Source organism: Macaca thibetana, chromosome 17, assembly GCF_024542745.1.
Source record: "Macaca thibetana thibetana isolate TM-01 chromosome 17, ASM2454274v1, whole genome shotgun sequence".
In the NCBI taxonomy this organism is placed as follows: Eukaryota; Metazoa; Chordata; class Mammalia; order Primates; family Cercopithecidae; genus Macaca; species Macaca thibetana.
The window spans coordinates 88,356,045-88,369,359 of record NC_065594.1 but is presented as its reverse complement, the minus strand read 5'-3'; the positions used below and the strand labels follow the sequence as shown (position 1 = coordinate 88,369,359).

Sequence of the window (13,315 nt, the reverse complement as noted above, 5' to 3'; positions counted from 1 at the left end):
TGCCAATCAATATCCCACTGGAAGCACTGTCACACAAATTTACCCACCAATTCACTGGATAGTACCATTAAAAACAAATCATTGTAGAATTTTTGCTTCCCTGTAACAGGGACCAGATGTACCTTCCTGCTTGAATCAACTAAAAAAGAAAAACAAAATATATGACCTCTGAATGATGGGCAGCAAACAAGATAAGCCCTACTACCGTTCCAGCCTCCTACCTTGAGAGAGTTCCCAGGCTACAGCACAGGGAGAAGAACCCAGCTTGACCAAGGCTGGCTCTTGAAATGTCTTGAGAGACCAGGGTGGTTACATTTCACAGAGCAGAGTAGCAGAGAGGACAAAGCTGCACAGAGAAAAACTTTAAAGTTCTAAAGAATGCCTCCCTCAAGTGCTCAGCTGAATAATGATTAGCACATGCACTCTAGGAAACTGCCCAAGGTCAGGCAAAGAACTGCCTGAAAAGAAAGAGAACTCAGGGCTCATAAATTACAAGAAATGGTGCCTGTTCCTGCCAACCATACTGAAAACTGCGTAACTGACAGGGCACTGGGTAGAGTACTAGATGTGTTTTGCTTCAGTGGAGGGAAATATGAGTCCTAAACTAAATGCTGCTCTGTTCCCAACTAAAAAATTTCAAATTCAGGCCCTGAAGAGATGAAATTGTTTCCAAATAATTTAGTAGCCCCCAAAGAGTTCAAGATTGTTTACAAAAATACTGAATACCCAACAAGGCAAAATTTACTGTGTCTAGAATCCAACAAAAAAATTGCCAAGTATACAAAAACAGCAGGAAAATAGGATCCACAGTGAACAGATACACCTGGTGGAATGAGCAAACTGGGTGTTAAAATCATATTTATAACCATATTCCCTATGTTCAAAAAGTTAGGGGATCTATTGAAGATGTTAAGTACATACATGAAAGATATTCAAAAGACTCAAATTTAACTTTCAGAGATGAGACCTTTAATGGCTGAGATGGGATCAACAGCAGACTAGATATTTCAGACGAAAAGATTTTTGAAAAGATTTAGAAATCAGTTTGTAATAATTTGATATTTCCTTGTATTCTTTCTTTTAGCAGTAACATAAATTAAACAAAATATGACAAGGAAAGAAAAATGATTTTTTTTAAATGGCAGAGCATCAGTGATCTGTGGGATATCTTCTTAAAAGATTATGTCAGAACGAAGAGCACTGAGAATTGTGACTGTGTGAGTTATATATATTTTTTCATTTAGTCTATTTAAAATATAATTGTTTAAAAATCATGAAAGAGTATGAGGTTTATAATGTATACAGATTAAAATATATTACAGCAACAAAACAAAGGCTGGAAGGGGAGAAATGAAAACATAATATTTTAAGGAATGTTTTTATGCTACATGTGAATGGATAGGATGCCACTTGAAACGAGAGAGGGTTAAGTCAAAGATGTATCCTAAAAATACTAAAGCAACACGAAAATAACATGCACAGTGCATAATACCACAAAAGAGATAAAACTGATTCATGAAAAATACTCAAACCTAAAGAAGGCAGAAAAAGAGGAGAGAGAAACAAATGGGACACGTACCAAAAAAAAAGGAAGGTGGTAGATTTCAACCTAAACATGTAAGTAACCATATAAATAAGTGTACATATTCTAAATGACACAAAAGGCAGGGAGTATTAGACTGGATAACAAAGCAAGAGCTAATAATTGTCTCCAAGAAACCCTCCACACTTTGCACTGAAACCAAGATGACAACAAGCGTGTTCACTTTTACCACTTCCCTTCAACATTCCACTGGCAGTTCCAGCCATGGCAAAAAGGAAGGAGTAAGCAAATACATTCATCTAGATTGAAAAGAAATAATTAAAACTGCCATTATTCACATATGACATGATTGTCTATGTAGAAAATATAATGGAATATGCAACGTTATTAGAACCAATAATTAAGTTAGCAAAGTTGAAAGACGGAAGATCACTATACAACAAAACAAAGATATTCCTATATGCTAGTGGTAAGCCTTTGAAAAATAATTTATAAATTAAAATAGCATTAAGGATATTGAAATACTTAGGGATAAATCTGACAAAACATCAGTAAGACCTGCACACCAAAATCAACAAAATATTAGTGAGATAAATTTTTTTAAAACCTAAATAAATGGAAATTTATAGTGTGTTCTTAGGTCAGCAGATGCAATATTGTTAGGAAACCATTCCTTCCCAGATTGATCTGGAGATTCAATCCAAATGTGTCATAATTCCAGATGAGTTTTTTTGTATATATTGAAAAGCTGAATCTAAAATTCATAAGTTAATGCAAAGGACCTAAAATTGCCCCAAAAAGTTTAGGGTGGTGGAACCCAAAATTCATGAACTAAAGCTACCTAATTTCAAGCCTCATTATGAAGTTATAGCAATCAAAGCAGTGTGGTGTTGGCATAAAATCAAATTAATCAATGAACACAACAGAGAATTTAGAAATAGATCAATTCATGTATAGACAACTAATTTTTAAGAAAGTGGCAAGGGAAATTCAGTGAAGAAAGAATGTTCTTTCAGTCAACTATACTGAAACAATTGAGTACACACATGTATAAAAATCCTTTTGACCTACATTTTGCCCTATATTCAAATATTACTCATAATGTAAAATTGCAAAAGATGTAAAACCAAAAGTTACAAAAGTTCTAAAAAGAACATAACAGAAAATCTTAGTGATGACTAAAAATGCAGCCTATCAGGGAAATATTAGCAAACTGAATTTAATTAAAATAAAAATCCTCTGTTCCTCAGGAGATACTTCTCAGTGTATAAAAAGACAAGCCAAAATCTAAGAAAAAATATCCACAAAACACCCATCTGTTAAAAGACATTTATCATGAATATACAAAGAACTCTCAAAATTCAGTATGTAAAAAGAAACAAAAAAACAGCTTCAAAGATTAGGCAAAATATTTAATCTCTCACTTCACCAAACAAATGGGTGTTCAAATTATGGTTCGAAATCATGATACACTAACTGAATACTCATACCATCCCCTATTATCAGGTTGTGTCAAGAGTGTATAACCACCACAGCAAACAAGCACGGTGTGAGGTCCCTAAAGAGTATGGAGGAATGTATTAGCAGACATCATTATTAGGATTCAAGTAAGCAATGGGTGCAATGACAAATGTGAATTCTTATAATTTTGGTTTTGAACTAAGGTCTTTCTGTATCTGATGTTCTTGGTGATGTGTAGCAATAAAATGGTCACTAGACTCAGTGTCCTGACCGTATGAACTGAGGCCTCATCCCCTGGAGCTTCAGGTTTGGGTGCAAGGACACAGAAGGTGAGTGGCACAGTAGGAAAGTTCAATAAATTGATGTTAGAATGTGAGGCCCCAATCCAGTTCATTTTAGAAAATTCATATGCAAGTAATTCCTTTTCTACTCTCTTTAGCTTTGTGATAGCTCAGCATATAATCAATAAAGATGTGACCTCCTCCTTCTGCGCCTGTCAAGATATCCTTGACCTGCACCTCAGGAATCTACATTTATATTCAGATACCTGCAGCTTGGATTTTCACTGTGTTTCATCAAACAGAGTTAATTAGATCCAGCGTTGAAAGTGGTATCAGCCCCTCTCAAGTGATATAATTTTGGGAATCACATTTCAGAGGATTATGAATAATAATTTGACAGCAATAAATACCTTCTAGTCACTCTTGTCTGAAAAGAGTATGATGGCGGAACATTCCTGTTACAACGTTCTTATAATATTGTTATGTAGTAAATCTATTACCCTAGAAAGAATTTTCTTCAAGTCAGGAAATCTTCCTCCCAACTCACGTTGCTCTTCCTTACATCAGTCACTTTCCGGTGACACTTTATGGCACCAAGAAAGTGACTGAACCCACATTCTATTATGCCCAGCAGAACTCCGACACCACCAGGTCCTCCACCTGCAACCTGGAGCCAGGTCCCCAAGCTCCTGCTGTCACCTTCATTTACCACTCAAAATGCCAAGAAGAGCTAGCTAAGGTGGGACCCAGTGCAAAATGAAAATCTGCGGCTTCCAGTTTTAAAATTATTGACAATTTCAAGATAGTGATAACAGAGGGTGAAACCAAGCATACCAAGCATGGTACCTTTCTAAAAAGAAGGCCCTGTGTGACTATATGGGTAACCTACCTGTGATGCCTGCCCTGAATTACCAAGCCCTTTAATCAACTAAGCTCCTAGATTCCTGCATGGCCACAGATTACTCCCCTCCAGGGAATGATGGGAACCCAGCTCAATTTCCATTTCTGGAAATGTCCAGAGAACCTAAATGGAAGTCAGTCTCCCTGAAAACGGCATCTCTCCTGCAGCCTCGTCCAGTGTAGGGAAACTTATTCTTCCACAGAGCACTAAAAAAGTTTGGATATCTTCTGAGCTTATCGTTGATTCTTCTGGAATCACTGGATGCTTACGTTGATGTGCTTCTTTCTGAGATTTACCCCATCCTTATGTACTACCTCTTCTCCCAACCTGGTCACTCTTCTCTGTCATGGAAGACTTGGGGACCACGATGACAGTCTTCTTTCCACTTAGAACACCATCAACAGAGGAAGCATTAACGATACCACTTATTCCACATAAGAACCCCAAAATGTCATCCCTCCTGGACTCCAACAAACTTTATCCACCCTTCTGGTTTGTCATTTAGCAAGACTGGTTTCACTCTGAAATATTACATTCTGGCATCCCAATCTGTGACTAAAATATCTCATTCCGCCTCCTAAGACAAACTGAGAGCGCAAGGTGATGAGAGAGCAAGTCCTTCCTCAAAGGCTGTCCAAGCCTTTGACTGTGTGATTAGAACATGTCAACAAATCCTTTCAACACTGCATCAGCAGTTCACAACTTCTCTTGTACTACACTCCTTCACTCATTTGTAACTTTCTAAACAAAGGTAATATGTCTTAATATACAAACTCAACACAATTCACATTGCCGATTCATCTGAAAGTACTGAAAATCATAGGAACCAAATGACAAGCAAAGGGAACTTTGAACTTAAAATGTGTGTGTGTGTGTGTGTGTGTGTGTGTGTGTGTGTGTGTGTGTGTTTTCTGTCTTGGTGTAAGGGGTGGTTTCTGGATTCTGGCCCTTCTAATTGGCTAATGAACATATCATGAATGACCCTGAAATCTATCACTCAGTAAATGAGAAAATTATTACAAATATTTACAAATCACACATCAAGTCTGAAGGTTCATATCAAATTCTGTGGTTCATACATAAGAGTTATCTTTCATCAATTTTTAAAATGAGGGTTGGATCTATTTTAACATGAGTTTTCACAAGTCTACATGTTTCACAATGAGAGCTTCCCCTTCCCTTCTCTGTAGTGGTTATGGAGCAGTCATGGTAGAGGAGACTAGAGAAAGAATTATTAAGAAAGCATCCAGTTTGATCCGGGGTTGTCTTCGTGAATGTCATGTGCCAGGCACAGTTCTACAGGTAAATTTAAAAAAAAAAAAAAGCTCTGAACTTTTAGTAGCTATGGGGGAAGAAGCAGCGATGTGAGGTGCACAATTTGAATGAGATATAGTCCATGTTTTTGTCCTATGTTTATGAGTTCTCAGTAGTTCAAAGAACATTTCTATAAAGTCAGAAACAGTGACAGAGAAGAAAAGTGGGGGACAAAAGAGATAAATTTATATCAGTAGCAAAACAAATTTAATTTTTTTTGCAATTTCTCAAAATCTAATATCATTCTGGAACTTCCATACACTCGTTTTTATTCAACAGCAATGCCGCAGACCGGCCCTTTTAGCTTGTGCTTGCATCCGTGCAAACTCACGTCCACTTCTCTGCCACTACATCACACTGAAGGATCATATTCACTGTAGTGTCATCTTGAACATACTTATTTTTGCTTTTCATGATCTTCCCTCTGGCAAATATTATATTCCAGGTTATCTCGCCATAGATAAACTACGCAGAATGCGGTGAGTTGAATTATATTTATTATTTCTATTTGTACTGCAGAGAGCCACGGCTTCCGGCCAATGGAACTGGACTCTAAACACTGAACCACATCCAGAAATTTTAAAATCCTAAAAACCTGTTTTCCTGTTAAGTGAGTATAAACCCATCTCCTTCATCAGCAGCACTGGTTTGCTGTATTTTAAATTCTCTAGATTTTATTAGGCAACATGATATTCCAGCTGCACTTGGCAAGGTATATATGAAGGTGAATTACACAGTAACTACTCTTAAGAGATAGTGCTGTTTGATAGTGTGAGGTTTGTGATAAAGGGTATGCATAGCATTCTATGCAGTCACAGCAGAAGGTACCTAAAAGCCTGATGGGAATTGGATAATTGGATATGGGAACACAGGAGCTAGTCTTGAAGGATCAGGAGGCATTTAACAAGTGGAGGCAGCCTGGGGTGAGACATTCATATATCTGTTAGTTAAACCTATATTTTCATTGAGGAACTACTATGCACCCAGCGCTGTGCTAAGCCAGAGGGCTGATATTATAAACAAGAACTCACCTCTGGAAGAACAACCTACAATTGGGGGATGACGCAGGCAGAAAGCTGAGAGTGGACAGTGGTGAGCTGCTGGCCTGTCTCAGTAGAGCTCGCCAGAGTAAGAAACAGCCTGAGCGATATCGAGGAGGAATGGAAACAGCCATTTGTGGAATTATTAGCAGTTTGGTACATCTAGAGAGTAATATAAATTATTAAGATTGCTTAAGGAAGGACTTTCTAAGTAGGTGAGTTTCAGGCTGATAAGTAAGGAAACGCTTTCTCACTAGAAACCTCTAGTTTCTCTAGGAAAGATTTTGTTACCAGTGGCTTTGAAGGTGGATTTCTGCAAGTTTCCTTAGGGGAGTTACAATTCTATCAGAAGTCTGTGAAAAATGCCTTGTTATCTGCCTTCACCCTGCCAGGAAAGAGTTCTGATTCTTAATAATTTGGGATCCTTATTACAAAGATATAAAAACAAAACACAAAATCTAGCTACTAACTTCACTGGGGCCTTTCTTTGATCGTTTGATGTGGAGCAAATCAGGCCTGTGTGTATTCCTAAAAAATGGAAAACTCATCCACTGGGTTTCTGGTAGCATTTAAAGCATCATCACAACGTGCTCTTCTGTTGCCCTTTTGCCCTCTAAGTCAAGCATGCAGGGAATCATGATAAAAATACGCCCGCAGGCAGGTCAAGGTTATTATTCTCATCCAAGATGTAGCTGGAGATTTCACTAATGATCTAAAATTCTGAACTAGGGACTTTCCAATTATGAATGTGATGGTTCTCAAGGACCCAAAAGACATTGAATTTGAAAAAGCCACATCCAGCCAGAATTTTGAATCTTGAATTGCACCCCTGGGGTTATGTGAAGAGTCTCTTGTTCACAGTCCGTGGCCCCTCCATTGCCTGTTTGCCAGGGCCAGGCAGCACCCTGCAGCACTCACCCTCAGACGTCAGATCACCCAACTCGCCTGGCTGTGCCCGCTCTCTTCCCTGCCCCTCACCTGCCTCCTGCTTTCTGCTGCTGCATCCTCCATGGGGCTCCCATTCCACATCCTCCAAGGAACATGCAGGAACAGCCCCTGTGAGGTCCTTGGAGGATGTGGAGTGGGGGCCCCGTGTGGAAAACGCCCCTGTGCAGAGGGGACATTGTCTTCTGCTGTGAACGATGTTCTTGCTAGAGTCTGCCCTTGTAGCTCTTGCCATTTTTCTTCTAGGAAAGCAGAAAAGGGGGTTGGAGTTCAATGGCCAGTGTCCAGGTGGGTGGGCGGGGTCGCTGGTGGGCACCTTCCACACATCAACTATTTTTGTTCTTTAACACTATATATTTTTAAAAATAAGATACTTCTCTAGGCATTTTCTCTGGAATCCTGATATTCTGCCTCTGTAAAATACATTATTTTCTGCTAGAGTTTGAAAATTAGGCTGTTGAACCGCCTCTATGTAGTAAGTTGCTAATTATCTCTGCTTCCTATAGCATCCAAGCCTTTAGAGAAACTGATGGTGAAGCACAAAAAGCAGCTCGGTTTTGAGCAGCACATTTTCTTGTTTGAGTAGCAAAATTATTAAATAATTCAAAATTTAAATAAAAACAGTCTTAACTAGTTTTACGTTAGTTTTATTATATGAAACATGCATGCTTATTTAAAATGTTCAAGTCATTTGTAAAAAGGAAACAGAAAAAAATTAAAAGACCTTGTCCCCTTTACCCAACCTGAGTCACTGTTGAAAATTGCTTATCTGGTCTTCAAGATCCTCCACTGGCTATTAAAAGGATTCTCTCTCTCTCTCATACATCCGATTGTGCTTTACGCACTATTCTGTAACCTGCTTTGGACATGTATGTTTTGGACATAGTTTCAGATACATTATGGCTCAATATATATATATTTTTTCTTTTGAGATGGAGTCTCGCTCTGTCGCCCAGGCTGGAGTGCAGTGGCGTGATCTCAGCTCACTGCAAGCTCCGCCTCCCGGGTTCACACCATTCTCCTGCTTCAGCCTCCTGAGTAGCTGGGACTACAGGCGCCCGCCACCACACCCAGCCAATTTTTTGTATTTTTAGTAGAGACGGGTTTCACCTTGTTAACCAGGATGGTCTCAATCTCCTGACCTCATGATCCACCCGCCTCAGCCTCCCAAAGTGTTAGGATTACAGGCGTGAGTCACCGCGCCCAGCCGGCTCAATATTTTTAACAGCTACATGAATTCCACTGTTTAAATTCCTATATCTATAATTCACTTGATCAAAGAAAGAGTATTTCTTATTTCTAATATATTTCATCCAAACTTGGCTATAGTCTGAGGCTGAGGGTTCAGTTACCATCAGGAGCTCCTTCTCAATTGCTCATTGAATAAAGGTACTAACAAAACTCCAGACATTTTAGCAAAACCTATGTAATACTGTTTTTTACTTCATAAACATAATTTTTTTTTTTTTGCAAAGAGTTAAATGTAAGGTTTCGTCTATACTGTCCTCATGAGACCAAATGCCTGGGATACAGACGTTGTTACTTTTTGCAATTAATCCCCTTCTGTCAGAGTACCTGATACCTGCCATAGGTTTAACACAGACATGATTCAATAGAGGATGAGGTAAAAAGATTAATTCAGATGTATTTGTTGAAATTTTATGAAAAAGAAGATAAAACTAAAGATGTTATATGGCCAAAAATGTTAAAATGTTTCTCAAATATCCACTTTTAACAACAATTGAGGTAAACAACACAACGCAGTAATTTCTGCAGCTGATTCCTGATGCTCCACAAACGCATTCTGCCGCTCCCTCCAAGTCCCTGATCGTCTATAATTAAAGCTCCCTGCTGATGAAGCTTCAGGCTCCATAACGTGGGACGCCCAAAAGGTGAGGCAAACAGCACAGATACTCACGCTTGACATTTTAGATGGCTAAATTGCCTTTTTCAGTACTTAAGACATTTTGAAACCCTGTAATTTCATCTCTCCAGCAACCTGCAATTTTTCATTTGTTTTTATTTACTTGGTAACCCCAGGAAAAAGAGACTTCAGCACTGAGCGCCCCCTCCTTCAGCTGCCACGAGGTTTCCTTATCCGTCCTCCAGATTCATCTTCCACTTTGTCCTAGTCTCACAACCTTTGCATAACAATATAAAAATACAATATTTTTGCACTGGGTTGGGAGTTAATAAAGTGCTTTCCATCTCCCTCATCAGTTTAATCTTCTCATTTCTTTTTCCTTCAAATGCTACCATTTCTGAATCTTTATACTCTGTTACCCAGGCTTAGAGTATACTCTGTATACTGTTAACTAGGTCTTCACCCAAAGAGACGCTTATATCCCTAGAGCTCATTCATTCATTCACTGACTATGTATTGAGTATTCACTATGCATCATGCCTTACATCCTTAGAGCTCATTCGTTCATTCATTGACTATGTATTGAGTATTCACTATGCATCACGCCTTATATCCTTAGAGCTCATTCATTCATTCATTGACTCTGTATTGAGTATTCACTATGCATCACGCCTTATATCCTTAGAGCTCATTCGTTCATTCATTGACTATGTATTGAGTATTCACTATGCATCACGCCTTATATACTTAGAGCTCATTCGTTCATTCATTGACTATGTATTGAGTATTCACTATGCATCACGCCTTATATCCTTTGAGCTCATTCATTCATTCATTGACTATGTATTGAGTATTCACTATGCATCACGCCTTATATCCTTAGAGCTCATTCATTCATTCACTGACTATGTATTGAGTATTCACTATGCATCACATGCTAAGAACAGAAAAGTATACAAGACAGCCACAGTTTTTGAGATTTCAGTCTAGCCGAGAGAAAAAGCCACATATTCCATTAATTAGAATCCACTGTGACAAGATCTATGGAGAAGCAAGGAGGGCACATTATGAGACCTTGGACAAGTATTCACTATGCATCACATGCTAAGAAAAGTATCCAAGACAGTCACGGTTTCTGAGATTTCAGTCTAGCAGAGAGAAAAAGCCACATATTCCATTAATTATACTCCATTGTGGCAATATCTACAGAGAAGCAAGGAGTGTATGTTATGAGAGCTTGGACAAAAGGGTTATTAAGCCGGACCAGGAGAGTGAGAAAAGCCTTTGTAACTGATGCCCAGAGGCAGCCGAGTGGCCCCATTGTTTGCCTCCTTCACTGTCATCTGCGTATCCCTCTTCAGTCCGCTGCAATCAGCGGTTTCTTTTTCTGTCTCCCTCAGATGCACACAGTATACGCATTTTGCATCTTTTCACCCCAATATCTATCACAGTGTCAGATATTAATTAAGTAGTAACATTAATTAATTAGCTTATCTCCTTAACAAAGCTACTGAGCATCTCTGAGTATCAGGCGCTCTCCTGGGCATTATAATATTCATGAAAATATGACAAGTCCTGCCTCCGATGGAGCTAACATTCTAGGAAATAGAAAAGAGTCACCTGAACCTACGATGGGTTTGGTGACAAGTGTGCTATAAAAGATGGGGAAGAACAAGATAAAGGGATGGAAGTGGAGTTGCTTGTGAGGCATCAGCGGTGAGTTACTATACCCCATAGGGCAAGCCAGGGAGGGCTGCTCCTTTAGATCACGTTGAGCAGAGACCCACAGCAAGTCAGCAAGCGAGCCGTGTACATCTGGGAGGCTTGTACCATGTGGAAACCCGGCAAGAGCACACGAAGCAGGAGCACAGGCCGGTGCTGAATGAGCAGCAAGACGGCTGGTGTCAGCAGAGCAGAGCACGGAGGGAAAGTGACTGGAGAAGATGCAACGGCTGTGGGCTGGGGCTTGAGACAGATCATGGTGTGGTCATAAGCAGGACTTTGGCTTTTACTTATGAGAGAAGGAAAGCTGTTGGAGCATTTCAGATACAGAAGTGACATGACCTGGCTGAGAATGGGAAACAGGATGGTGTAGGCAAAGATGGAACCTGGGAGAAGAGTGAGAAAGCTGTTTATCCAGAAAAGAGAGATGGCGGTTTAAAACTGGCTGGCAGCTGCCGAGGGGATGAGAGATGGTGGTGGTGTGGCTTCATTTCAAAGGTCAAGAAAGCAACTGCTAATTTGTTGATTGGGAGCATAGAGATGCATGTGTTCATTCAAAGTCAGATACTATATATCTCTATCTCTATCTCTATCTATCTATCTACCTACCTATCTACCTACCTATCTATATCTGTTAGGGACAAACATAAAGTAAAAGACAACAGGTATTTGATTTGGTGGTCTTCACAATTAATTTAAAGATAGGAACTTAATTTTGAAAAATATCAAAATTAACATATCAATCTAATCTCTCTCTATATGTATACACACACGTGAAGAAGTGACAGTCTCTTGCTGTCCCCTGTGCCCCTTGTGTTTCCCTTCCCTCTCCTCTTCCTTCTCCTTTCCTTCCTCTTTCTCTCTCACACATAAATACACAGAAATAACACTTTCCTAGTAACAGCAACAATGACTTGCACTGATTTGTTCACGGAAGAGGTCTGTCTTCTACTGGGACGTGCAAACATGCTGATAACTAGACCTTCTGAAAAACAGGCTGATGGGCCGGGCGCGGTGGCTCACGCTTGTAATCCCAGCACTTTGGGAGGCCGAGGCAGGCAGATCATGAGGTCAGGAGATTGAGACCATCCTGGCTAACACGGTGAAACCCCATCTGTACTAAAAATACAAAAAATTAGCCGGGCGTGGTGGCGGGCGCCTGTAGTCCCAGCTACCCGGGAGGCTGAGGCAGGAGAATGGCGTAAACCCGGGAGGTGGAGTTTGCAGTGAGTGGAGATGGCACCACTGCACTCCAGCCTGGGGGACAGAGCGAGACTCCGTCTCAACAACAACAAAAACAAACAAACAAACAAACAAAAAAACAGGCTTATGATATTTGCCATGAAGAGAATATTGATCTACGGAAGACTCTTAGCAGAATGGGCCTAGTAGGATTGCTTAAAACAAAACCTAGGATCTAGGGACTAATGAGGTACGACTCCTTGAAAATATCATGGAAGTCATATAAGTATCTGAGTGTAAAACAGAGATATTTCATAACCAAAACATTCCAGAGAAGGAAAAGGTTACCTGGAAATCTCTCTTTGTATCTATTTCCAATGCTAGAGAGAAAGCGCCTATGTTCTTTGGCAAACTGTCTTCTATCACAATATTCTCTGTTCTTTTTCTGTTCTGCTGACTATGTAATAACTTGCATTCCAGATCTCTTGAGCCTTTGGTATACACCAGTTTCTCTTTCGTGCAGTTTTTCCCCAACATTGGCCATAAATTAGAATCACCTGGGAAGTCTTAACAACTCCCAGTGGTCAAGCTACATCCCAGAAAAAAGAAGAATCTTTGTGAGTTCAACTCGGGTTGGGAGTCAGGTGTCAGTATTTTAATAACACCCATGTGATTCCCAGGTGCAATCAAGGTTGAAAATTTATGTGATGTTAAGAAGCTTCTGGAAGTTAAGGGCGTGACCCCCTCTACTACAGTTTGCTATAGTGTGAAGAAATACAACATTATTTTTTGTGTTGAAAGACAGTCATAAATTAGACTGATATCTTACGTTAATTTATATTTTTCAAAATTAAGTTCCTATCTTTAAATTAGTTGTAAAGACCACCAAATCGAATAATTATTGACTTTTACTTTATTTTGGCCCCTAACAGAACCAGCAAAAATTTCTTGCACATGACCTAATATGATATTTTAAATGTAGTTATTTATAATATAATATTTTTTTTTTTTTTTTTTTTTTTTTGAGACGGAGTCTCGCTCTGCCACCCAGGCTGGAGTGCA

At 39.4% G+C, this 13,315-nt stretch overlaps 1 protein-coding gene across 2 annotated transcripts in view; it reads right to left on the bottom strand.

Annotated features, from left to right (window-relative positions):
• Positions 1-13,315, bottom strand: part of MYO16 (myosin XVI) — a 615,551-nt gene that overhangs the window by 471,205 nt on the left and 131,031 nt on the right. The window lies entirely within an intron of this gene.